The sequence below is a fragment of the Heliangelus exortis genome, chromosome 17 (genome assembly GCF_036169615.1).
Source record: "Heliangelus exortis chromosome 17, bHelExo1.hap1, whole genome shotgun sequence".
Classification (NCBI taxonomy): domain Eukaryota; kingdom Metazoa; phylum Chordata; class Aves; order Apodiformes; family Trochilidae; genus Heliangelus; species Heliangelus exortis.
Window position 1 is genome coordinate 8,687,875 of NC_092438.1, and position 27,061 is coordinate 8,714,935.

Genomic DNA, 27,061 nt, shown 5'->3' on the forward strand with positions numbered 1-27,061 from the left:
GTTCTTGCTCTTCCTTTTCTCTTCCTTTTCTCTTCCTTTTCTCTTCCTTTTCTCTTCCTTTTCTCTTCCCTTTCTCTTCCCTTTCTCTTCCCTTTCTCTTCCCTTTCTCTTCCCTTTCTCTTCCCTTTCTCTTCCCTTTCTCTTCCTCCTTATTTTTTTCCTTTCTTTTGGCTTGCTTTTTTTTTTTCTTCCTCTTCCCCTTCTCTCTTTCGCTCTCTCTCTTGCCCTTTCTCTCCTACAGCCACCTGATGACCCAATCCTGTTCCTACTTCCACCTCAGCTGAATCAACCCAAACCCCTAAGTGAGCAGAGCTGCATTTGGCTTGCTGTGAGCAAGGCTTCAAACCAGCCCTGGGTTTTTCCCTGCCTCTCCAGCTCCTCCAGCTGGGTACAACAACCCCCACTTCCAGGGAAAGGCCAGGATTGGTGCTGGCAACAATTCCCTGCTGGAACACCCTTCCTGCAAGCCAAAGGACATGGGGATTTCTGTAGTACCCCTAGGATTTAGTGGCCACTGGAAGCCAGGGGTGAGGTTGTGGTTGAGAAGCAGCTTCTTGGGTGCTCAGGGCACACTGGGCACTGTGCCAGGGAAGGGGTGGGTGCCTTCTCCATGGGTACTCATTGGGTTATCACCCACAGTAAGAGAGGCAATGATGCTTCCTGCCTCTTGATTGCTGGTGTCTGATCACTGCTTCCTCCCCTGCCTCTCACCCCATGCCAGAGCTCAGGGCTCCCTTGTAGCCCAGGGCAGGTTGGCATTGTCCCTCCCATCCTCCAGCTTCCCTTCCTGCATCTGGTTTTCCCTGTGCTGTTTACCACCACCACCTCCTCCTCTTCCAACAAGTTCATGCTCTGGGCTTGGTCCTCACTGGTGCCCGAGGTTGCTGCCAGCCAGAGATAAGAGCTAATCTCTGGTTTATGATAAAGAACACAACGTGCAGATCAGAGGCTCTGCACAGAAATCGGGGCCATACAAACACCCAGGGGAGAAGGGAGGGGGCTGGCAGGACGTCCCTTTTACTGAAGCTGTTTGTTGTTTTCTTCCAGGCCTGCCTCTACAAAGTACCAGGCATTATCAGCAAGGAGATCCAGCTCCAGCAAGCACCGGGCAAGAGGAATCAGTGACATTGGTGGGGCAGAAGACTTCATTTTTCGACCCATCAGAGTCTGGACATGGGGAGTTTGCTGCTGAACTTTCCCTGAGCACAGCCCACTCTAAGGTAGGAAGGGAAGAAAGGGTGAGAGACACTTGTGGTAGCCTGATTGCACACTGAAGTAGCTCACACCAGGTTTTAGGGTATTTGTAGTGTCTCTTGATGTCAAGTCTTCGGAGGGAAAAAGATTCTACAAACAACAAAAGAATTGTTTGGGAGGAATTCTGTCTCTCACTCCTTCCACTATCAGCCCCTGGCATCTCTTCAGGTGCACCCAACATCTGGTAGGACACTTTGGGTTTTGAGCTTGCATCCTTCCCCACCAAGGTCTCTGCCTCATGAGCTCCCTGCCACACAAGCAATTGGATGTGGTTGGCTTTTTCTTCTGGCACTGGATCCATTCCCAGTGGAATGGATCTTCCATGGGCTGGACCAGTTTGAAGTTGCTTTTGGAGATGACTTTGTAGTTGTGACCACCAAACTTTTGCCAAGTAGCAGGAGAGGATGAGCCAGCTCTGAAGTGCTGAAGGACAAGACCACATGGGATGGAGTGAGGAGATGGTGCAGTCCCAAACCAAAAGGGTGGAAGAACAGGAAAAAAATAGGAAGAAAAAGACAGACTGCAGAATCAAAAGGACAAAATCATCTTGGTGAAGGGTGGGGTTTGTCTCTGGGCTTTTTACTGGGGTGCATCCCCCCAGTCTCAGCTCTCTCTGACCAAAAACTGGAGGAGGATCTTTGAAGGAGCTGTGCCAAAACAGCTCAGCAGCTCTCCCAGTGTCTGCAGAGCCCGGCGGCTGCGGCTCTGGTTGATCAGAGCCCTGAGCTCCTGGGAGGTGCTTTCATCTCTGAGCCAAAGGAAAGGATGGAGCATTCTTGAGCAGCTTCCTCTGCAACATCTGGGCTCCTCGAGAGCCAGCTCTTCCTCATCAGGAGCTGCAGAGCAACTGCAGCCCCCCCAGCATGGGATGCTCTGTGTAGCACAGTGGATGTATCCGAGGGGGCTGTTCAACCCTGGGTGTAGTCTTGGTGCCACCAGCAGCAGTTCTGGCCCTGATTAAAGCTGGGAGTCTCTCCAAAATGGGCAACCCAGTGCACTCCAGCCTCCTGGGGCTCACGCCAGGCAATACCCAAGGTTTAAATAGTCTAAAGAGAGGGGGCTGTAGACACTACCTCACACCAAACCCCTTGTGACCATCCCTGAGGTCATCATGGCCTTCTTGACCATTGCCCTGGACTCTTGTTCTCCTTGAGTCCTTGTCTTTCCTCCCTTTGAATAACACTTTTTTTCCTGGTGTTCCTCCCATGAATAAGGCTATCAGGCTCCATGCTCCCAGGAGAAATTCCTACTCCTTTTCCCCTCACGGTCTGATGAGACAAAGTAGGAAATATGGTTAGAGGGGAGAAGAAAGGAGCTGGTTTTGAAATGAATAGAAGCTGCTGGTCAGGCTGCCACTGAACAGACAAAGGCTTTCCAGCATGTAACTGCTTGTCTATGCAGGGAAATTAATTGGAACAGCTTTTCCAAATTAGCTGCATGTGATGATGATAAAAATAATAAAAACAAATAGTGGATTAAGTTAAATTAGGAAAAAGGAGCTTTATTCTGGAATAGGCGTGCCCACATTCCAGCATATTTTATTCCACAATAGCAGCTTTGCTCTGCTCCTCTGTGCTGACAAGTCCTGACACTGGCTCTGTGCAGGCTCCTGCTCCTCCTCTGCAGGGCAATCCCGCCTGCTCGCTCTCCCCTCCTACTGCTTGAGGCTTTTCCAGACTTTTTCCTTCAGGCTGCCATTTTCCAGCACTTCTCCCTGCCTGAAAGTCCTCTGGGAACCTGGCCCGGGCTCTCTTCTGGACTTTTGGTATTTCTCATCCCAGCAAAAGCTGCTCCCAGCCCTTCCCAGCCTGCGTGTGACCCTGCTCTCTTGCTGTCCCAGCTCCCTGCAACAGCCTCTTGGCCAAATTCGGCAGCATTCCCACTCTGGAAATTCATTTGGGTCCTTTGCTCAGCACCCAATCCTTCCCACATGGCCCACAGCCCTGCAAGCTGGCTCTCCCCTTGCACAAGCAGCTTGCCTGCCTTCAGCTTAGCTCCTACATGACATTTGCACATACAAAGAAAAATCCTGGATTTATTTTGGATAGGGAAAGATGAGAATTTGGCACAGGCAACCAAATGGTGACCTCTCTGACCACGCTGTCCCCGCAGAGCCCAGTTGCTGGATCTCATTTCATTGCTGCCAGTTCCGTGGGTTGTCTCCAGTGGGGTGAGTGGGAGTGACTCCACTGACCCTGCAGAGCTCTAAGAGTTTGCATCAGATGAGGATCTTGCTCTTTCTCTTAGAAGAAGGACATAATTTCCATTATCTTGACATGTTTATCACTGTGAGCCTGGGCCCGTTATCTCTGCGGGTTCCTTCTCAGATGTGCGGAGCTGAGAGAACACGATTGTCTTTTATTAAAATCCTGCTTGAGGTATTCCTGCAGCTGCACTTGGTGTCAGAGGATAAAAAATGTGCAGAGTGACTTTCCTTGCATTGTTAAGCAGGAGGAGCTGTTGTGTGCTCTGAGCCATTGCCTACACAATGGGGCTTCAGCTAGTCCAGCTAATTTATGGGTCTGCATGTGTTCACCCTGTCAAACCTTCTTGCAGGGAGGGTTTAAAGACATTTAAAAATGGTTTATGTTGGTTTCCCTCAAAGTTTCTTTGCCTGGAGGGCTGAAATAGAAGAGTTACTGGTTTGCTGGACAGCATATTGGCTCTAGGTCCCTCCTGACCCCAGGCAGCAAAGCTGTGATGCATCCGGGGGGGCTGGCTGTGCCCTGAGAGAAGGGCAGCATCTCAGTAGCCCCCTGCCCACCCATGGAACACATCTGGTTTAATGCTTTGCCCACCATCACTCAAACCCAGCTAGCCCATCTCCCTCTCCAGTGTTCCCATAGCAAAACCCCATGATCTCTTCTTCTTTGACCCTTATTTCATTTCTGCAAAAGTTTTTTTCTTTCACTGCTGTTGTCCATGAGTATTTGGAAAAGACTTTAAATGTCTGCTTTGTTGTCTGAGGAGTTATTCACCCGATTCTGCACCCATCTTGCTCTTAGACTGCCTAAAGTCATCCCTGCAGATTTCCTTCTCCCCATTTGAACAGCTGGAGAATTTGTAACAGACATAGTAAATTCTTGGTGAATCTTTATCTATATTTATTCTTTGCTGCACCAAAGGGCTGAGGCATCCTAGGCATGGGGTTCTTGACCAATGCACAGAAATAATTCTCTCTCTCCCACCAAGTTTTACGATCAGAGGACAAAATTTGAGATAGTTGAGCCTCATCAAAGAGCCCCAGACAACAGTGTCACCCAACCTCTAAATAGTTCCAGCACTATCATCAGGGCTAAAAATAAGTCCAGTGAGTTTATTTTCATTATTATTCTGCCAGAATGTGCCTTCTCCAGCTCACAGCCTCACGCCAGCCCCGCTCCCAAAGCTGCCAGCAACAGCTTTCCCTCCTCCTGCTTTTCCTCATCCCCTGGGAGACCCTCACACAGCTCTGGCCAGCCCTGAGGGACGTCCTGCAGGTTGCAGTAGCAGATGGCATCAGTGGGGGCTGGGTGACCTGTCACAGCACTGTGGGTCACTGCCTGGGAGCCCCCGCCAGCCTGGGGCTCTGTGTTTATTTGTCTAACGCAGCCGAAAGGGTTGGTCCCCTCTGGCCCTGCTTGCTTGGCAGCCTTCATCTCAGTGATGCTTGTGCCTTCCTGCCTGGATAGTGGTGTATATCCTCAGAGCCAGGAGCATGTTTTCCCCTGACAGCAGGAGCTTTCTCCATGTCTTTATCCCAGGGTTTGCACAGGCATCTGTTGCTGCCCCACATTGGTCCCTGGGGACCCATGAGGGTCTTCACCATGAGGGTCTTCAGACACTGGCATGGGTTGCCTAGGGGAATTGTTGATGCTCCATCCCTGGAAGTGTTTAAGGTCAGGTTGGATGAAGCCTTGTGCAACCTGGTCTAGTGGGAGGTGTCCCTGCCCATGCTGGGGGCTGGATATTGATGATCTTTAAGGTCTCTTCCAACCTAACCCATTCTGTGATTCTGTGGCCCATCTTGGCCTTCCAGCCCAGTGCTGGGGGATGGGGAACCTTCAGTCAGGCAGGAGGGCAAAGTGCTACTGGCAAATGGTGAAGAGAAAAGGGAGGGTGGCAATGTGGAAGAGCCCCCGGCCACAGGGAATGTGCAGGACCCTAAAAGCACTTTGTGATGTAGAGTTATTAGGAGGAGGTTGGGGAATCAAGTACAGTGAGTGGTTTATGAGAAAGTGTAAAGGAACGATGTGGCCAACAATTTTTAATTATTCCTACAACAATTAAGGGAAACCAATCTCCAGGCTGAGGGTGAAAATATAATTTTCCCCTTTGCTCCCCTTCCCATCATTCAGCTGAGCACAGTGGTACAGATGCAACCTGGAATGTTTTCCCCGAGGGAGGGATGCCTGCTCTGGTGTGGCAGAGCCCATATCCTGGGATAAATGCCCTACTTCCTTCGTGCACTCACAAGCATTTCAGTTCCCTGTTGTGACCAGTGTAAGTGTGAGCACTGTAAGTCCCACCAATGCTCTGTGGCAGGAACTGCTCTGCCAAAAAACTGTTTATTTACAGCAGGCAAAAAGCAGAGAGGAAGCTCAGGCATGAAGCAGGGACATGACATGCCCAAATCTGCTTGGCGAGGAGCTGTCAGAGTCTTGATACTGGCTATAACTCACTCCCTCCTGCACTGACAAACCCAGTGGCAGCAGTGAAGCCAAGCTTGGCCCTGCTCATTTTGTCAGGGCTGATCATCAGAGGGAACGTGGGGGATGCCACAAGGGCATGGAGCAACCCTGCCATCCCCAGGGCTCATCCCACAGCCAATGGAAAGCAGGAGACCATGCAAGGAGAAGCCTTCAAGAAGAAAACCCCTTTTCCAGCTGGAGCAGAATGGCTTTCAGAGCAGCAGCCCAGCACATCCCAGCCTCTCTGTCCTTTGCTTAATTAACTCCAGAGCTTGTGCGGTTTTCTTTTTTTGGAAGGAAAAGAGAAAAAAAAAAAAAAATAGAAAAGCAGAGAAGAATGCAATTTTTGAAAACACCCCCTGCCTCTGCTGGATTGTGTGGGTCTGCAGCCCCAAGGCTGTCTTCCTCCACCACCAGCCCCCGCAGGACACGGGCGCTGGCCCAGCTCCCCCACACACAGATGTGGGCTTCCCCTGGGCCCCTGGCCCTGTTCTGGGAAAGGCCAAACCTGCCACAGTCCTTTCACAGCTCTGCTGAGGATATCACACCCCCCTCCCTCCCCACCACAGCATCCCCCGCACCCTGCATCATCCCCAGGGTAGCAGCCCCGGGGTGGTGGGAAGTGCTTCATCCCCTGCTCCATCTTCCCTCAGTAGGAAGGGTCCTGGGTAAATAAACAGCAGCCTCTAGTGAATGGGATCAATTTTTTCCCATTCTCTGGACTGCTCTGTGATTGTGTCCATGTGTTCCAGATGCTGGGATGGATTTGGCATCGTTCTGCTTGAACAGTGCTGGTGCAGCAGGGTGACTGTGGGCTGACCTTCACTACATGCAATGAAAGGTAAGACCCTGCAGGGTGAGAGCAACTGTGTCCCGAGCCCACAGGCTCTCTGCAGTAGGGAGGCAGTTTTGGGGAGCTCATGAGGTTGGTCACCATTCCCAGTGCCTTCTCCTCCCATTGACCCAGCTCTTGCCCCCAACTCCACACGAGGTTGTCTCTACCGCTTCAGGCTGTGTCAGAGCCAGCAGCAACCCTCAGGTTTGATGGAAAGTTGGTTTGAGGCACAGGAAACCAAACTCAGTTTCACTTTGGGTTGTTATTTATTTTTAAGTGCTGAGTTAGACCTGCAGATTTGAGAGCACCCCAAGTTCAAGGGCCTTGTGGTTTGGTCTCCATCCTTGCCTGGGGGAGTGTTGATGTTGCCCCCTGGTACAGGTGGTAGCCCTTGGCCCCCGGAGCTGCAGGGATGCTGAGTTGAGGAGCAAAGAGGCTTCTGGTTCCTTGCCCTGCACACAGCAGTGTGTGTGCATCTGCAGTGCCCAGGGGTGAAAGTGCAAAGTTGCATTTTTTTCTCACTGTGATAGGAGCAAAGTCACGGGTGAAAGGAGTCGAGGTGGCCCAGGAGACACGTGTCCCATGGCTGTGCCCAATGCCACCTCTCCTGACACCTCTGAGCCATCCATTCTTGTTGTCTTAGTCACACTGGCTCCTCCCCAGCCCTTCTGTCCCCTTCACTATCCAGGGGACACTCTGGCATGGCAATGAATCAGTGTCTGGCGGGGACAGCATCCCTCTCCATACCACACCTGCCACGCTTTGGTTCGCCCTTCCCCTGGACAAGTTTTTCCCCCTCCCTTTGAGAGTGGCTCTTTTCAGCTTCCCATGAAAGGAGCCTGTTCACCCTGTGATGGATTGCACTGATTTCAATATCAATGAGGGCATCGACTCTGCCTGTACAGCTCCAAGCAGCCTGGTTAGCTGAAGTTTGTTAACAGGGTCACCCTCCTCCTCCTTTCCCTCCCTTCTGCCTCCTCCTCTACACCAAGGAGCAGAGGCAGTGGTTGCTCCTATCTTTGGGAATAGAGTGTCTTGCCAGTGGAGCAGGCAGTGCTGGTGGTGGGTGTGTGATGCACGGGATAAGGATGGCCCTGCTGTGGGGTTTTCTGAGGGATGGACAATGAGCAGAGGGTGGTGAGCACAAGACCCTCTACCACTGAGCATCCTGCCCAAGAAGCTTGGTGTTGCCATGGTGCCTCCTCTCTCTCTGGTGATTAAAAAAAAAAAAAAGAAAGAGGAGAAAAAAGATGATCTTTTCTTTTCGTCCAGCCTTTTATCTACCCCTCTACGGCTGTTGCTTTGAGTCCTGTGTCCAAAGCATTCATTGATAAAGAAGCCAGAGGGTGCCATAAATTCAGGCAGCCCTGAGCAGTGCCCCCCATCTGAGGCACCTCTGTTGTTCCCACTGCCTGTGATTTATGGCCCTCAAACCGGGGCAGTTCCCAAGAATGTTGTCCCCCTTGTCCCCAAGCTGGCAGACAAGCCACTGGGGAGGCACAGGGTGTGTTTTGGCAATGCAGTACCTGCCCCCAAAACAGCAGCCTTGAACGGGTGCCCGCTGCTCCACATGTTGCACATCCCACAGGGATCAGAGTCCTGATGACAACCCCCTGCTAACCAGCTATTTAAAGCTGTCCTATGCTTTGGAGATCCTCGGCTCCGTTCCCATCCCATGGGCCAAAAGGGTGTCAGCTTCCCAGCGAGGTGCACTGTGGCAGGCAGCCTGGCAAGACTGTGAACGGGCTTCCAGCTGCCAAGCTGTAGAGCATCTTATGGGTTTCTTCAGCAGTAAAAATCCCTTCCCATGCTCCCTGTGAGAGCAGAAATTCTATTGATATCAACCTCTCTCACTGAGAAAGTGCAAGTGAAGCCAGCCCAAAAAGACACATTCTTCCACGCTGTCCTGGGTGTGTGTGGAGTCAGATCAAAGTCCAAATGAAGCTACTGAGAAGTTCTGTGGGCAAGGTGAAGAACAGTGATGTGAATTACTCAGCCAGCTTTGGCTGGTCTGAAGGGCAACCTGCCAGGTCTCCCTCTGCCTGTGCCTTGCCATGCCTGCATCCCTGGGGATATACTAGAAACACTGAGCAGGAGTTGGTGTCTTGTTCTGTCCTCTCTTCTCCCCACCCTGGGGTTTGTTAAGCTTCATGTAATGGAGAAGAGGGAAAGGAAAACAGAGGGAGAGGGGAAGTAATGCAAACTGTAAAAACAGCTCCTGGGGAACTCAGTAATGGGAATAAGGGTATAATTTTCCAGAGGGAAAATAAGCCCTTCTGATGAGCCAAAGAGGTGAGTCCCACTCGGCGAGGTCAAGACAATCTGAACCTTTGGAGCAGCCCAAGGGCTCATCCACTTTGTCACTCCCTCTGAGAGGAGTTTTCCACTTCTCCCTGGCACCCTCGATGACAGTGGCTGCGAAGGCAGAGGGATGGCTCTTTTTTATCCCTCATCCCTCTTTCTCTTGACTGACTTAAACCTTTACCCTTGGGCTTCTCTCCCGGGAGCAGGAGCAAGCTTTTGCTGGCTTTCCTTGAGGTTCACTTTCAAGGCTGGGGCTGAGCAAACGACTGGGGAAGTGCCAAAAAACTCTGATTTCGGAGCCCCGGTCTCCAGCGGAGCCGCGGGGGCTGTTGGCAGGAAGGGGAGCAGCTGCGGAGCAAGACGTTGCATCACGGAGGTGGATCTGGGTGCGGTCCCCACGGCGGGCGGTTCGTGCCCCGGGGACACTCTTTATTGTGGTGTCTGACAGATGCTGGCAGGTAAGGGCTGGCCGGCAGGAGCAGAGCTGTCTGAAACACAAAATGCGCGCCAGAAGAAAAAGGAAAAAAGAAAAAAAAAAAAAAAAAAAAATGGTGCCGGGAGGCAGGGGTGGGTGAGCACGCTGGAGTCTTCTTGACAGCTGTATTTCCTGTGCCTGTGCCAGCTCCCTGCCGCAGGTCTCTCCCCGATCCCCTTGCAGCTCCTGGAAGGATGCAGCTCCCCTGGAGGTGAGGAGTTGGAGGGGTGCAGAGAGGGCTCCACAAACCTCCGGTTGTACAGGTGGCTTTCCTGATGGATTTGCCCTGGTGCTCCTCACCAAGGAGGGGCTGCAGGGGTAGGAGCTTGGAGCAGAGCAGCTTCAGCCTACAGCTGGAGACTGAGTGTGATGGAAATACTCCAGCAGGTCTCCAGTGGGAAGGTAAAACCCCTTCCAAGCCTAGCTCCTTGCAAAGGTTGCCCCAGGTCCTGGCTGGAGGCTTGGAAGCTAAATTTGCCCAGGTGAGATGTGCAGCCACCTTCTGCACTCACCCCACTGCCTCCCACCAAGCCACAGTTCACAAGACAGAAGTAACTGAGATCACACGGGCTGTATCACTGTGGGTTTTCCAAGTGAAATCCTGGGAAGACTAAGTAGGGTTGATCTCTCTTCTCTGGAAATTCCCAACACGTATGTGTTTTTCTTTCCAGCCTACACACTGTAGCGAGGAATCTGGTTTCTGTAGATCTTGTCCTCCTGATCCATCCCCTGTGGGAAACGTGAGCATGGCTTGTATGACGATGATGCCAAGTTGCCCCACGTGCCCATCGAGTACTTTTGGCAAGTTCTGGAAGTGAGTAAGACCTAGAAGTAAACACAGGACTGACACATATTGAGACATCCGTAATATTTTCCCGGGCAGCTTTGTGGCATGCTGGGCATCAGCATTGTGGTTAATTAAACTGTGGTCTCCATAGAAACCAGGCAGGAATAGGAGGAATTATATATTTACTTTCATTTATAGTGGCAGCCTTCATCCTGAGATTAAATGAGAACCAACCCCTCTCCCTCCCCCCAGCACAGCAGCTCTGGGGCAGCTTCTGCAGTGAGAGAGCAAAGAAAAGGCTTCTTGTTTCTTGAGATGCCCTTTACTATTCAAGCTCCTTGTACGTGGTTTTATTCAGCTGCATCTTACACCAGGCATCAAACAAGCCCCAGACTATTATGTGCTGAAAGCTTTCCCCGTGGAGAAAGCTTCTTGGATCTGCCTTGTGTTTTCCAGTCCATCTCCCCAGTGAGACATACAGACAAGTTAAAACAGGCAGATTTCAACAGGGCCCAGAGAGAGGATGGTGGAGGATCTGCCAGGCGTAGATCTGCCCCCCCTTGCTCCCCACCCTTCCCACTGGTAATCAGGAAGGTTGCTGCTTTCCCAGCTCCAGGCATGGGGTGTTTCTGCCCCATCTACTCCCACCAGACGTGATGCAAAGGACCCAGACCTTGGTGAGGAGAAAGAAAATCTCCCCTCTGGGTGGGGAGGTGATGGGGAGCCACACGACAGGGCTCCAAGCAAGGGTGGGGACTTTGCTGCTAATGTGAGCTGAAGGGTGGTCAGGCTGCTGCCTGCCCTGGCATCCCCGTGTGTGCAAGTGTGCCTGCCCTACAGCTCCCTCACACCCAGCCCTAAAGCATCCCCAAGGCTCAGGAAAGGGGGGTAGGGTTGGGGCATCTCTTCCCCTGGGGGGAATTTTCCCTTATCCAAAGCTGATAAGTTCCTCCAGTGGCCAAGAACAGTTCCCCAGGGGAGATTACCTCATCCTGGAGTAGGGCTTTATGGTTTTCTGGGATCTCTGTGTCCCTAAGAGTTTGCATCCAAGCCTAGCAGAGGCATTTATTCACTAAATGACCCAAAAAAGGGAGTTTGTGGAAGAGAGGTTTAGGTGAGAGGTTGATCTAAGCACAGAGGCAGAATGAGACTGCAGAAAAAGGGGGAACAGGAAAGGAGAACTTTGTGATGCAGAGACACATTTTAAGATCTTTTAGAGAAGAGGATCTTTACCTTTGTTCAGACCAACCACTTAGTCCATTGTTTTGAAAATTTCTGCTTACAGAAGTTTGGCCTCAGAGCCCAACTGCTTTTTGGTGAACAGGATCGAGTTCAGCAAAAAATGTGCCCTTTTGTGGGGAACCAACAATGTGCAAATCCAGGTCAAATGCAAATGCAGGGCTTCAGCCAAAACAAGTGAGGGAGATCATTTGGAAGATGTCGAAACCTCTTGTTTCAACATTATATTTTTTTTAAAAAACAAACCTTTTTTTTTTTTCTTCTTTATTTCAAAACAGCTTTTTAAAATTGTTATTATTTGAACAGTGTTGTGAGTGTTGAAAGGAGAAGAAAGGTTGAAAAGGTGCAAAAAAAGCCCCCCTGAAGGGGAGAAGACATTTTTGGGATGGCTAGAATGATTTAGGTTGAGTTGAAATTACATATATATATCTATATATATACATCTTGCCAACTTTTCCCCTTTGGTATTTTTTTGGTGCTGAGAGAGAGGGGCGAGAAAACCCCTGTGAACCCTGAATGGAGTTTGCCAAGCAGCCACCCCAAAATACCCCTCTGCTCTTTAGAAAACCCTATTTTCCCCCTTCTCTCTGCCCAGTTTTCCAGTCTGTGAATGCAGCATCTCCCAGTCCTTTCTGCCTGGTTCGGGACCAGCACCGGGAGAAGAGGAGCAAAACCCTCCCTTGGGTCCGAAATCCCCCCGCGTCCCCCAGGGGAACCAGCTGCTCCCTCTCAACGGTTTCCCCTTTTCCCTCTGTTTTTCCATTTCCCCTCTTCCCTCTGTTTTTCCACTCCAGCATGCGATGACGAGGAAGAATACGACCCTTTGTGTGAGCTGAATATGGGCCATGTGTTGTGCTAATGCTGCCGGGCGAGCCCACCCCGAGCTGCACATTCAGCTCTAGATTAGCGCAGCTATCAGGACACATTTAGATATGGACGATTTCCTCCGCCGTCGCCGGCCAAAGAGGGGGGACAGAGTGTGGGAAAGCTCTTCCCTGGGCTCGGGGCCCTTCTCTCGCCCATCGTTGCCCAATCCCAGAGCCGGGGGGTCGGTTCTTAATCGGATTCCCACCGCGCTGGACGAGATACAGCAGCAGCGTGTGACCTTCCTGGAGGTGTGGAGCAGCTGAGGAGCCCTGTGGGAACCAGGGCAAGGAAGGCTCTGGGTAGAAAGGAGGAGATTTTTCAAGGTTCAATGGTCAAGGTCTTTTCCAGCCGGCCACCGTGCCTTGCAAGCCCGCATCCCACCTGTGATGTCCCCAGTTCCTGTCTCCCCCCTCCCCTCCTCAGACAGGCGACCAGAGAGGGTGGTGTTAACCCTTGGTGGCCTGACTGAAAATGAATACAGAGGGACAGAAAACACGTGAGGGAGGAAGAGGAGAGGCAGATGAAGCACGGTGGTAGAAGCTGCATCACCCTGTGTCTATTAATAGGTTGAAAGGAAGGTGGGATCCTCAGTGTCAGCACTGAGCAGTGCCCAGGTGGTAACTCTCCACCATCCAGATATTTGTCAGCCCTGCCCAAAACTGGGGTGCTGTGTGGGAGCATTCTGCCAGGTGGGACTGACACCCCCTTTCCCTCGCTGGAAGGAGCAGGGGCAATACAGAGGCTATGTGTCTTCTTCCCAATCAGCACCGTGATGGGGACTACCAGGTGGGACTGCTGGGTCCCTGTCCCCCCTGTAGCACTGCTGTAGGATGCAAAGGTTTGTTGTGTGCTGCTACCAGCAGCACCCTGCAGGCAGCACATCAGCTGTGACCAGCAGAGCAGACCCAGACCTGGACCACAGCACCCAGTTCCCCACGCTGGGCTGTGGGTCTCCTCCTCCCAGCTGCCAGCTGTGGGGTGAGTGGTGCAGGGATGGGCTGCCTTGGGGACAGCAGCCACAGAGACCTGCGGGCAGCCACGGTCCCTCCTGTCCTCTCCACCAGAGCCGGGTCTGCCTTCATTGGAACCATCAGGATGGGTCATGGGAACCTTGGGATGGGCTTTGGGGGCTGGGGCTCGGTCAGCTCGTGGGAATCAGTGGTGATGGAGAGCAAACCCCTGCCGAGACACTTCCAAAGCGAGTGCCAATCCTGCCACCTCGTCCTCCCACCCCCGCGGCGCCTCAGCACCCGCTCCCGTGCTGCCTTCGGACTCCCTGCAGGAAAAAGCTCTCATTCCCCACCTTCCCAAGAGGAGAGGAAGGATGGCAAACTTCACACCTCGGTGTCAGGCAAGCTCCCAGCACACCTCCATAGCATCCTGCCCCTCCTCCCCCGTGCCTTCTCACCCACCTCCTTCTCCTCCCTCAGATGTTGCTATAAAGACATCAGTGGCAGTAAAGAGGTTAATGTGTGTGGGAGGAGGAGGAGGGGGGAGAGCAAAGCGGTTCCCATGAACCGGGTCCAAGGCTTTTACAGCCTCCTTAGCAAAGCAGAGCATCTGGCCACGGGGTTCATTTGCCCTGGAGCAGATGGTCCTGTCCTCCATCCATGCGGCCGGGCAGGCAGGCGCTGGGCTGGGGCTGATGCTGAGCTCCAGAGAGCCTTTTGTCACTTGGAGATTTCGTAGGAGATGGGTCTGTGCAGCACGAAGGGGGGGGGAGGGGGTTGATAGGAAGAGGGGCAGGAAAGGAGTGCCTGGGCGAGCTCTGAACAGGCTCCTGTAGGTGGTTTTTGTTTGATTGGTTGGTTTTTGTTTGTTTTTTTATATATAAAAAGCCTCCAGAGCTCAGTCCTGACCCCTCAACCCAGAGTCTTTAGTGGTGCCCCCCATCAGGTCTCTTCTCTCCCAGGGCACCTCCTGCCTTCCATGTCCTTGAGTGCCTGGGCTACAGTGCAGGGAGGAGAGACCTCTCTGGCTTTGGTCAGCTTGACTGGGCAAGCCCTCCAGCTGGAAGGAGGGTTGGCATGTTCAGAGCTGCATGTCCAGCACTGTCTTGCCTCATCAGGCTTCCCGGGGAGGCTGGGAGAGGCCTTGGGGAGGCTGGAAAAGTCACATTTTCTGCCACCTCCTCAGGACCCCAGTGCTGGGTTCCTAAAACCTGAGCATGCCCCTACTTCAAGGTTGCCCTTCCCATAGCAGAGCTCCCCAAAACCAGCTGCCACACTTGCCACAGTGCTGAGCAAGGTGTTTGGTGGAGAACACCCTTGCCAAGGATGCTGCAAAAAGAAAGATTTACAGCATGATGTTTTAGGGCTGTAACCAGAGCTGAATTTAGCAGGTTCTTGGTTTTCTAAGAGGATTCCTCTTCCAATAAGCAGGAGGTTTCCATGTCTGGGGCTGCTGGGCAAGGCTGGAGCACAGGCCTGGAGAGGGACACCAGCATCACATCCAATGTACCATGAATCATGCCTCTGGTTTGGTTTCTTTCAAGTGTGACATCTACCTGCTGTGCCTGGAGGGAACACATCCATCTGCACTGGAGAACAACCTCGTGGCTTGTCCCCCTCTGAAGAGTGAGTTGTGCTTCCTGATTTACTAATTTCTGAGCTGACAATCACTTAGAAAATATCTGTGGGCTGTCCCCTCGACTACTGTGACAATATAATTTTTATCAGAGATTTAAGCAAACCCTCCCTTTGCTGTCCAAGCATCACAGTGCTTTCTCACCCTGCACTGAACAGGGACCTTGATATAATTGCTTCCAAATTTTGCTCTGGGGACCTGAGGTCCTTCTCTTGGTTTCTCCCCCTTCCTTTGAGGACCTCATACTGTGACACTGTCTCTTAAAACAATAAACCATCCTTTGCTATGCAGATGTTATCAAATTATTTTTAGATATAGCATCTCTGAGGGTTCCTGAGACCTCTACTCAGGAGTAGGATGAGTATCAGCTGTGCTGGCTTCTCCAGGCTTTTTCCTCAGCCTGGCCCAGAGGCCCACCTGTACTGCATCTTCTCTGGGTCTCTGGGGGTGGAATAAAAGGCTGAACTCAAGAGGGACTCCAGATGGATCTCCATCATCCCTGCTGTCCTGCGGAAGCCGTGTGTCTTCTCCCAGCCTGCTGCCAAGAATAAGGAAAATTGATGAAATCTGTGACTTTGCCAACATGCTCCTCAGCCCTCCAGGTCTCCGAGCTTCCAGGACAGCTGTAAGTTATTCTAGGAGAGCCTATATCCTCCCATCCCACTGGATTTTCCTACCTTGGCTCCACCATGTCCCAAAGGGAGGACAACACTCACACAGCTCTTCCTCTGGAAGCCTGTTTACTGGAGGGCGGGAGCAATTTTCCAGATGTGCTGGAGGGAAGTAGCTTCATCCAGGGACCTGCCCATCGTGTGCTTTGTATCCCTGCTAAGACATCTTTTCCTTGCATGGAGGATGCATGTGCTTGGCAGGCAGCCTGACTCGCATAAGCCTGGACCTGCTCCCAAACACCTCGGCCGGGGCCACATCCAAGGGGCTGCACGTTCGCACATGCTCGGGGAGAGACACCAACCTTACCCCAACCTCCCCTCCACGCTCCCCAGCTGCTGCACGGACATTTTTCCCCAGCCAAGAACATCCCACCCCATCCAGGGACACGGCAGCAGGTCACCTCCCCCCCCAGCCAACCCTCCTGGATGGCAGCCACCTTAACAGCATCTCCCACCTGCCTGTCCCAGCACCCCAGAAATGCTCCTGGTTTCCCATCAAACTCAGTTATGCTGAGCCACCAAGGGCTGCCTCATGCCCTGGCAGAAGATTGCTCTTCCCAGAAGACAGAGCCAAGATCCAGCTTGGTTGTGAGAACTGAGAATCATAAAAGGAAATGCAACAAGCTGCAGAGTGATAGGAAGCGAGTGGCTGGGTGCTAAAGACAACAGGGGAAAGTCAATGGCCAGCAGCTGGAGTGCAGATGCTGAGCAGAACTGAAAGCCTGTGAGTAACCAGCAGATGCAGCCTGGGATGAGTAAATGGGTTTATCACGAAGGGAGAAGGTCATTTGTCACCTTAGGCAAAAGCAGCATTGTCACAAATGGGAAACTGCAAATGCTCTGTGACATTGCACCATGGTGGAGAGAAACCACAGATGATGCTGAGGAGAGTGGCCAGGACACTAAAGAAGGAAGCATTGGGCAGGAGGAGAAAGGTCTTGATCCAGCTACAGCCCCTGTTTAGGTTTAAGCAAGTAAACAGTCTCATTCATGTTCAAGTGCTTTGATGTTTTATTGGGCTAGGATTTTAAAAGTGATGAAAAGTCTGGATGAATCCAGAGCAGAGGCTCAGCTGAGAGAAGAGGGAGGAATCAATCAGTCAGCACGAGAAGGCTGGAGATAAGAGACCAGTCAATGGCTGGTTTATATCAGTGGGGCTTCACCAGGGTTATGCAGCTCCTCAGGAGAGAGGAGCCAAAGTGGCTTCACATGGACTAAAGGCAGTGGTATCTGTACTAAATCAGGTGTTTTAATGGGATTGGGGAGGGGTGGGTGCTGATTACTTTGAAAAGAAGGACACCACAGTCTCCTTGGACTTGTCAGTGCTCTAGATGCCATTCCATTCCAGAATGGTCAGGATAAGGCATCATGCAAGCTCTGTCAGTGCTGGATGGGGCTGGACATCCTCAGATGGGACACCCAGCAGCATCTGTTTGTGGTGCAGCAGACACTGAGGACTGATATCCCTTTCTGTGTCTCTGGGAAATGCTTAGGATCCCAGTCCTGTAAATCCCAAAGTGCAAAAGATGGCTGGAGATAGGCAAACACTTTTTGTGAGAGGCTGTGAGTGCTCTGTGCCCAGAACCAGCTCTGTCTGGCCATACCAAAGGGTGAGTGGGAGGAAAGGGACTCAGCACTGTGCTTGCCTCTGCATTTCCTTACTCATCACTGAGTTTTTGAGGTTGTTGCTGCTCCCTCTGTGCCCTGGCAGATCCAGGGATGGCAAGGGATGGTTTCCATGTGTTGCCTCCTCCTTGCAGATCCAAGGCACAAACCCAGGTTTGTCTCTGGAGTACCCATCAGCATCCATTCCCTAGCTGTCCATGCCGATGCCTGGATCTCACCGTCTCCATCCCCAGGCTCAGGGATGCTTGCCAAGGGGCACAGTGCTCCCATCCATACCTCTTGTTTTGGGAGTACAGAAGAGAAAGCTTCAGGAAGCAGATGTCAACACAAGCACCTCATTAAGGGATGGGTCCCTCTGGACCTCGGGAAGAGCCGCCCATGGAGTAGGTCAGGAGCTCCGGTGCCTTTGGGCATTGTCCCACCTCCCCGGTGCCGAGCTGTGCCCCGGGTTCCCACCAGTGTGCTACAATGGAGCCACAACAGCCTCCTCTGGGGACAAAACCTAATCTGAGATACTGAGGCTGAGAAAGCTCTTCCTAAAAAAAGACGCAGTCAAAAGCTCTCGGATGCACTGGGTCCACGGACACCCGATCCGCCCGCCCGCGCTATGATTACCTCCCGGCAGGCTTTGTCCTCTCCAGCTCTCCTGAATGTCACACTTGTTCCCAAATGCCAGCAAGGAACAATGTGGGGGCAACACAAGGAAAAGCCTCTTCTGTCCCTCCCAGCCTGAAAGTAAGTATCAAATGGCGGTGCCAAAGGGGAGGGAGGGGAATGGCGAGAGAGGAGACAAAAAAGAAAAAACCCAAGGTTGAGAAATACTGTGGTGAAATTGGGTCATGGCTATAGGGTGACAGGCAGAAAAGAGTCCCTGTTCTCTGATGCAGATGCTTCTGCCCAGTGGTTCTTCAGGGCTGGTGGCCCTGTGAGCCCTGGTGGGTGCCTGAGGAGAAGGGGAACCACCTTGTCATTTCCCCATGTCTCTCCAGCTGTCCCCTGTGGTATTTTGTATGGGGTGAGGTGCTTTGATGCTCCCCATAGAATCCTTCTGGGCTATGAGAAGGGCAACTGTGGCAGAGGTTGGAGGGCAGTGGGTGGTTGTGAGGTTGGCTTCAATTTGCCACAATTAGATCCTCCATGTGCCACTGCCACAATGACAAAAGACATCATCCTCCTGGAGACAAAGAGGCTTCACAGGGCTTCCTGCAGGCTCTCCCCAAGTCCCTCAGCTTCCAGCTCCTTCACACCACACATGGATCCAATAGCTTCTTCCCCATGGACTGCCCAGACATGAGCTGGAAACAATCTAAATTTCCATCCTTATCTTTCCTCCCACTGCTGGTGAAGTCAAGTCTTCTTCAGCCCCCTCCTTCCTGTAGGCCACACATGGGTTATTCCTCTCTCAACCAGTCCCTTTGTCCCTTAAAGAGGATGTGTGTCCAGCTGAATGTGCTGCTGGGCCAGTGGGCTGGTTGCTGACTCTCCCGTGTCCTCTCCCAGATGAGGAGATTGTCCTCCCGGCATTCCCATGGTCCCTGGAGCTTAGGAAGTGCAGGCAGGAGCCAGACTTTATCAAAGGCTTGCTGGAAATACAAATAAACACTGCCACAAATGCAGACACTATCAGCTGTGTGTCCTCTTCAAACAGCCTCCAACACATCCCCAGCCTTTTCCCTGCCTGAGGGTGGGAAGGAATATTGTCCAAATCCATGTGTTGGTGTCCCTCTCCCTTGCCATTAACCAGGTCAAACAAACCCATCTGAGCACAAAGAACTGTAAGGCATGGTGACCTCCTGAAGGAGATGCCTCATTCTAGAGGTAACTGAAAAAAAACCCAGCAGTACTTCAAAGAAACTGGAGAAGATACTCAAAACCACATAGGATCCTACTGGGAGATCTCCAAGTGAGATCCTGGGGGCAAGGCAGGAGATGGCTTCTTGGAGCAGGATGGATTGGTAGGATGGACCATAATGGGACATCCTCTGCTTTGAGCAGTGCCCCTCCGAGCAAGCCACAGCAGGGCCAACTGCTGAATCTGCATTTTGGAGATGTAAAAATGTTCATGAGTTGCAAGAGTTGATGGAAGACTTCCTGCAAAGAGAAGACAACCCAAGGAGCAGCTCCATCTGTTGCCAGACGGCCACACAGGGAGTATGACCGTGTCTCACAAGATAATGAGATTTATTCTGCTCCTTTTGATAGGACATCGATTAAGGTTTCCATGCTTGTGAGGGCACCACGGGTTCAAAGGTCTGAAGGGACAGCATGGAGCAATGAAAGACAGGATTCTCTTGGCTTCATCCATAGATTTATGGATGTCGTTTGTCTTAGAGCAAGATTCATATCAGCATCCAACTGCTTGTGACCAGAGCAGAAAGGCAGAATCCATCAAAACTACGAAGCTGAGATGAACTCAAAATAAACCTCCAGACCCTTGGCATATCAGGAACCCAAACAAACCATTCTGCCAGTGCTGGGGGGCTGCAGGTCAGCTGGCTGCTCTCCCAGCACTGTGCTGAGCTGTCCAGAAGAGCTGAGCTCACCACGCCATGGGGCTGGAGACCAAACCCAAGCCAGGAGGGCAGTCTGTCTGTCTTCTGCTTACTCTGACAACAAGCTGGGGCCAATTTTGATACTCATTCAAGAAAAATGCCTGCTTTGAGTGGATGCAGCCACACATTCCTCATGGGTTTTGGGTGACAGCCTCAGCTAGGGCAACCCAACGGGACTTTGTCAAGGGAGCTGTGTCAGCCTGGATGTACTCCTTGGAATTAAAGCTCAGCTGCAGGTGCCATGAAGTGGGGTTTGGATTTTAGGAGCCTCAGATGGCCTGAGCTCACTGGCACTGAGTGATTTTAACCCAATCTTGCCCAATTAAGCCCTTGCCACCTGTGCATCCAGGGCAGGAGGAGCAGCTGGAGCACGTGTGCTGTGCCGGCTCCCTGCCTGCAGGAAGCTTTCCTGCACTATTTTTGCAGTGCTGACCTCATTGCTGGTATCAGCCTGTCCTTTTCCAGCTTCCTCTCCCTGATATCTGGCTTTTGCCCCGCATTTCCTTGCACGTTGAGCAATCACCTTAAGCCTCTCTCTGCATTTCTAGGATTCTCGTTTATCTCCCTGCGTGGCGTGGGGCTCTGAGAGGGCTCTGCCTTCCTGTCCTGCCTGCTCAGTTCCTCTGTTTACCTACAACACAAATGATATTTGTTTGCTTTTTTTTTTTTTTTTTTTTTTTAATGCAGAGCAACAACTCAATACCAGGAGAGATGTTTTCTTCTACTCCATTCTCCTCATTTCTCCATGGTCTCAGCCACCTTCTCCAGCTCTTACCACCTGAAAATAATATTTCTTCTGCCCTCCCTATGGGCAATGCCTGAAATTCTTGCTGCAAACAGAAATTTCGAGCTCTAGGGAGTCTGGAGTCTCTGAAAACCTCTAACCTGTCTCATACTGGCCACTATTTTTTGCAGTGGGGTGAAAACTTTTATTCTAATAGGATGCAGAAGGGAAATGGAAACCCCTTTGCCACCCCCACGTCCCTGTGCTCCCCAACTGACCCTTCTCCCCTCCATGATCCCACACTCTTCCCTCACAAAGCAAATTCTTCCTGGATTATATTTTAATATCTGCAAAGCCTCGAGTTTGAAAGAAAAACAAATGTGAAACCAGCTCACGAATTTTCTCGATGTGGAAAAAAAAAAAAAATTGAGAGGAACAGCCTCGGATTCTTCTGAGTAGCTCCGGGTGGGTAGGTCAGCACTCTGGTAGAGCCTGGGATGGAGACATAAGGAACTTAAACCAAAAGAGACAGGACAGTCACCCAGAGCAGGGGGAAAGTGTGATGGCAACCATCTTGAGAGCTTAGCATCCCTTGCCCCACACATTTCTGATGCATGTCCTTGGCTAGTTTGTGCATTTAAAATCGATGGCCCCAGTAAAAGGGATGAAGTGGCACTGCAGGGTCTCAGGCCTGGAGGTGGTGCAGGGTTCTGCCTTCTAGGGAAAACCCACCTGCAACAACATCCTACCCTGCAGAGGCTGGGATGGAGCTGGGAAACAAAACCTTGCTGTTTCCTGAGCTTTTCCCTTTTGCATTTGACCCAGTTTGGGCTTAAGGGAAATGACACTTGTCTGTGCACTGCCCTTGGTGGGGGAAGCTCCAGCCCTGGCTGGCACAGGCTCAGTGCATGGGCTCTGGCTGCCCCTGCAAGGCACCACTGTGTTTTTCTGTTTTGCAAAGGGATGGGGTTGTTACGAAAGGGAAGCAAGGTGAGAGATAACAATATAATATGGTTTCCTTTTCCCTCTCAGCTGCCAGCTTGACTCCAGCCCAGCTCAGTAGTGGAGGACACTGTTGCTACCGGGTGCCTGTCCAGCAGTGTGTGCAAACCACACTGGATGGCCACAGTCCCACTTCCCATGGGGCAGGTGGTGGCTGCATCCTCTCGGTGGCTTTGGCATGCTCCCTGTCCCTGAACCAGATGAGCAGCCAGCAACCAACTTATTCCAGAGTAAAAGTCATGTCATTCTGAGTGTGAAGACCAGGATAACTATTCTCAAATAACCTCCTTTCTCCACCAGAGTGAGATGATATTCCTAAATGGAGATTGCAGTTAATTCTCTTATTGGGCAACACTTGAAATAAGCCCAAAAGAAATGCCCTTGTCATCCTTATATGTGTTTCTTAAAGGTCAGGGAACGGAGGACAAACAGGACCCTCATATGGCAAAGGATAGAGATAGTTCTGCAGCACAAGGGGAGCAATAATTTTGTTGAGGACTTGTAGTCCCTTCCAAGAGTACAGAATGTGTTGCCTCCACCCTTCCTGACGCAAACCTTTTGGAGCCGTGGGGAACAGGAATAAGGAGTTTCCTAATTTTTTTGCTCCCAGGTTTTGATGATGATCACTGACCTACATTATTCCCTGGTGGTCTGGAGAAATACTGCTCAGTTCTCTACTACATCTTGGTTTCCCAGCTTTTTGGCTCAACTCTCTACAGAAGGACAACAGGAGACTCAGACTGTCCACAAATCCCAAGGTACCTCACAAACTGGGACAGCAGCTCCCAGAGCACCCAGTGCAGTGGCTAGGCTGTTATTTTCTCTTCTCCCAGACAGGAAAATTAATTCCCAGTATTTTGACTCTGTTTCCTCTTTTGTGTAAATAAATCCTAGGTCTGAAGAAAGGCTCTTGGCCTCTCAGGGTGTCGGGAGCATCTTTCCACATCCTTTGGTTGGAGATTTCCCCCCCTGGGCTCTGTGTGTGGGACAGGCAGAAGGGACAGGGGCAGAGACATTGGCTTGTAATACACAGGGACTGTGCCTGGCCTGCAGGTCCAAATGTCACCTGAGCATCTCGGGCACCCTGTTCATACAGATGTGGCAGTAACTTCAGTGGGTCTGCTCATAACCCCAAATGAATGACCAGTGCTGGGCATCTTGGTGGGAGGTTCCAGCATAGGAAACATTCATGAGGTGGGCTCTGTCCCAGACTAAATATGTCTGAGGGTCTGTGTGTGACTGACTGATCTAGGAAGAAATTATCTCAGTTCTCTTATTGCTGCAGGGATTTGTTCTGACTTGCCTGTGTTTTGGGGGTTTAAATATTCTCTTCCCAAAGGGATCATCTGTTCTTAGTTACCACGAGGCCATCCCATGGTTCTGGTGGATTTCAATGGCTAGAAGGACTTGTCATAAAGACTCTTAGCTCCCCAAAGGCTTTTAAAAAGCACATTTTTAATGACGTTTAAGAAGAGGATTTGAATTCACAATTCTGGAGCAGATGGGCTGAAATTATTCATGTTGGAAAAACGTTTTTGCATGTGCCAGTATTGCAAGAGCAAATATTTACTTACAAGTATTGCATTTGCATCTATGAAGGATTCTTTCTCTTTTCTTTTTAAGTATCAGCACTTTTCACCTGGAGCCTTTCTTCTGAATAAATCACTGTTGTAAATTCCAGCGTTTGTTAACATCCTTGTCCTCAGGCTGTGGGTGTGCTCTTAGGGGCTTTCATGGAAACACAAAGAGAAGATCACCCTTTTTACATTAAGACAGAGAACTGCAGATTTTCTGAGGAATGTTTCAGGCCTGGATTCCCCCTGTTTTAAACTGTTTCTGTATCTCCTCATGGAAGAGGCTTCTCTGAGACCCTCTTACACCAACAAGGCTGGTGGTTGCTCTCACCAGAGACAGATGTGTAGATGGGCAACAGAGGAATCCCTGGCTCTTTGCATTCACTTGGAGATAAAATACCTCCAGGACTTGCAGATCAGGGTCAGCCCTAGAAGATGCTGCACTTCAGTGTCTGTTCATAGATGTGAAGTGTTTTTCTCTGCTTTTGAGATTTCATAAGCAGCCTGGATGAAGGCTTTCCAGAGGATGGTGTAAAGGAAGCAGTGCTCTGTAAGATGGATGAAGAGAAAGGGAAGGAAATGCTAAATTTAAACCCTGGGCACCCACCCCTGATTACAGCCTGGGCAGCGACATCCCCTGCAGCACAGCGGTGGAGTGAGAAGTGGCAGAGATGCTGTGCTGAGCCTTGGAAGAGACAGTGGCACCCCTAAGCAAACCCTTCACCCCCAAATGCGGGTGTGCTGGGGCCCTGCAGTGTTTCTGGGTCGCTGCAGTCTCTGCAGAGCTATTCAAGGGGAAAACCAGAAGCACATTCCTCAGCACAATGAAGCCCAGCGCAGACGATGCTGTGGTCCAGGCGCATCCTCCAAGGATGAAGCCCTGACTACCTGAAAGAGGAAGACTAGAGTTAAACTCCCAGTTCCCCCAGAAGGTGGAAGACAATAAGCAGCCAGAACAAGGCATTTCCTGCCTATCTATTGTTCTCCTCTCTGGGTTCTGATCAAGCTTTGAGCTTTGCAAATGGACAGACTTAATTACAGCTCGGCTGAAGAGCTATGCATAATCTTGTCTGTGTGAGCCTTGGTGCAGTCACCCAGCAGCTGCGTGGTTGTGTGTCCTGTAAATATTTGCTGCTGGTGGCATTTCTCCATCTCACTTTTGATCTCACCAAGCTCATGAGCTATCCCAGTCCCCTGCATCTCTCCCGGGTGCCTGCACAGCTTCAATCCTGCTGGAGGCTGGCACGGTGCAGGGGCTGTTCCCAGCCCGAGCACACGTAGCGCAGCTCCTCTCCAGGTTAGGGCACCCGAGCTGCCCTCCATCTCTGCTTGTCTTTATCTCATCCCAGTTCCTGGCCCCAGATTTCTTCCCTAATTAAATGGTAAAAACACGTGGGATCCAGGCCAAGCACGAATGGTTTCAGCGAAGCAATTAGACCGACGTGAGCGAGGAACAATTAGCGCTGCTCTCTGGAATTCGGCCATTGTGAGGCTCATTGTATATTTTTGCCTTAAAAGGGGGCCAGCGTGTTGGGAGGAGAGCGAGGGCCCCAGTTCGCAGAGCTGGGGCTGACATTTGCACTATGTTAGTCATGCTACATGTCAACATTTTTGTGAGCTTTCCAAAAACAGAAATTCTAATGGGATGTTTTAATCCCGTCTTCACCCCAGCACATCCCCCCCCCCCCCGCCTCCCTCCTTTTCCCCCTTTCAACTCCCACCTCCCTCCTCCTCCCTGCCTCGCACAGTGTTAATACCAACCACCCCTCTCTCCTCTTCAGCTCCCGGAAACCAGGCAAAGCCAGAGCTGCAGAATTCCCATTTAAACTAACTTCACATGAAAAATGAACTGGTGCTTTTAATCCCCTTTTACGGGGGCGGGAAGGGGGGGGGGAGGGAGAATGGGAAGGGAGCAAGCGATTTCCCAGGGGGGTGATGGGGAAGGGGCTTTTGGAGACCACCAAGGCAAGCTGGGGGAAGTGGTGGGTGTATGATGTTGTCTCACTGAGCTACCTTGGAAAAACAGCTCGGCAACTTCACCAGAGACAAGGAAGATGCCAAGAAGCTTTGGGGGCCCAGAGAGAAACCAAGTTTCCTGGAGGCAGTCAGGGTTTGGAAATAGCCTTGGCAGGAGCTATCTCAGCCCGGGTGACACCGGTATCTGATCTGGGTTGGATGCGGAGGGTGTGGGCAGGAGGCTGCCAGAGCTAACGCTGCCTCGGAGCGAGCTGCAGGCGCTGAGATGCTCAGGTCTGGGCAGGGAGTTAAAAGGCATCCCATAAAATGCATCCCGAATCCTCTCCCTGGCTCCTCCTCTCCAGGATGTTTTGGAGACCTGGAGCTGTAGGTAGCTGTGGGCAGGGGAGGAGCATCTGGTGTCCCGATGCAGTGGGGGGGACAAACTGCTGGAGCAAACAGGTTCTTTAGGGAGTCCTAAGGCAGGTGCTGAGCTGGAGGAGATCCCCGGGGGCAAGGAGCCACCTGGGCTCATCTCAGCTCCCCGATTCAGTGTCAGAGCTGTCCTCAGAGAGTCCTGCTTCCTTTGCACAGGACAGTCAGTGGCAGCTGAAAACACAGGGCAGGGCCTGGCTGGGGTGGGGTCCAGGAACAGCTCTCCCTCATCCTTATATTCCAGTTCTGCTGTTGCTGGAGATGGGACACTGGGTTCACTGGGCCTTGGTCCAGTCCAGTCCAGTCCAGTCCAGCCCAGTGACTCCTGCCTCCTTCTAGGGGTAAGCTTGCTTCCCTGATGTCATCTTCTGGCTCATCTTCAGAAAGGCAGTGGGGAGGGGGACTGCTCAGGTCAGGAATGTGAAAAAATTGGGGGCCAGAAAGAATGAGGGGCCAGAAATTAAAGGCCAGGAGCTGCAAGCTCCTCTGACCCCACCTCTGGCTGGAAAGAGCCTGGAGCAGGCAGGACATCATTGCAGCAAATTGTGATCTCAGCTTGCTGTTCTCTGGCCCTGTCTGTACAGACAGACACGTAGGGGCTCTGTAGACAGCCATAGGGAAATCTCCTAAACAGGCAGCTGCCCAGGGGACAGGGACCGTGCTGGAGGCATGTAACCTCTTGGAAACTGAGGCACAATGAGCTGAACACAGTTCATGGGACCCTGCTGCTCACTAACCTCTGTCCCTCTGCCTAGCTGATCACTTCTGAAAGCTCTGGCTCTGCATTAGCTCAGGTAGTGCAGAGCCACCGGTCACTTAAGCTCTAATTAATTAATCATTGTCTTTTACCATCCCAAACCCAGGCTGCCAGTACAAGCTGAGCAGTGTGCTACAGCAAGCCACCAGCCCAGGACAGCTCAAAAGCTGTCCCCTGGTTTGCTGGCAGGGCCAATATCAAACGAGATGGGAGCCAGCCTGCATCTAGCCCAGCATCCCTGGCCAGCAGCAGGTCACCCCTCCTTGGCCTTGTGAAGAGGGGAGACTCCAGTCCACCAGCCCAGGGATTTTGAGGAGGGAGAGCCAGGTCTGTACAACCAGGTCTGCCCCAGGAACTGCTTTTGGGAGGACAGAGATGCACAGGAAAGAGTGGTCAGGTCCAGCTGGTTTCACTAGTTCATTTTCCCTTCTGCTTTTGTTCCATGGTTTTAGCTTTAATTCTTTTTTTCGTGTTTTTTTCCAAAAGGAAAGAACAGAAAGCTCTCCTTGCACACCTTTCACTGCTGAAACCCTCTTGTGATGCACCTCCATGCGAAGCCCCAAGGGAGGCATTAAATCAGCAGCATCCACTCCACCACTAACCCCCCTCTCTCCACTTCTACCTCCCCTCCCCTGGGCTGAATAGGGAGCATGAGAAACCAGGCCGGGCGGGGATGGCCCCATGCCCCTCTCTTTCTTTCAGGATCAGTGCGTCTCTACGGGGCCGCTTGTGTTCCCCAAGCCCCTC

At 51.6% G+C, this 27,061-nt stretch overlaps 2 long non-coding RNA genes across 3 annotated transcripts; both read left to right on the forward strand.

Annotated features, from left to right (window-relative positions):
- The first annotated feature begins 974 nt into the window (after positions 1 to 974).
- LOC139804014 (uncharacterized) lies at positions 975 to 15,305 on the forward strand. 2 transcript variants are annotated; one of them, XR_011729248.1, is made up of 4 exons: positions 975 to 1,220; positions 6,677 to 6,765; positions 10,210 to 10,352; positions 14,926 to 15,305. It is a non-coding gene; the product is annotated as an uncharacterized lncRNA (long non-coding RNA). The 2 variants fall into 2 exon arrangements; XR_011729247.1 differs by lacking the exon at positions 14,926 to 15,305 and having other exon boundaries at positions 10,210 to 10,480.
- A 1,666-nt stretch (positions 15,306 to 16,971) lies between these two features.
- LOC139804015 (uncharacterized) lies at positions 16,972 to 22,497 on the forward strand. The gene is made up of 2 exons (XR_011729249.1): positions 16,972 to 18,049; positions 21,623 to 22,497. It is a non-coding gene; the product is annotated as an uncharacterized lncRNA (long non-coding RNA).
- Positions 22,498 to 27,061: the final 4,564 nt, after the last annotated feature.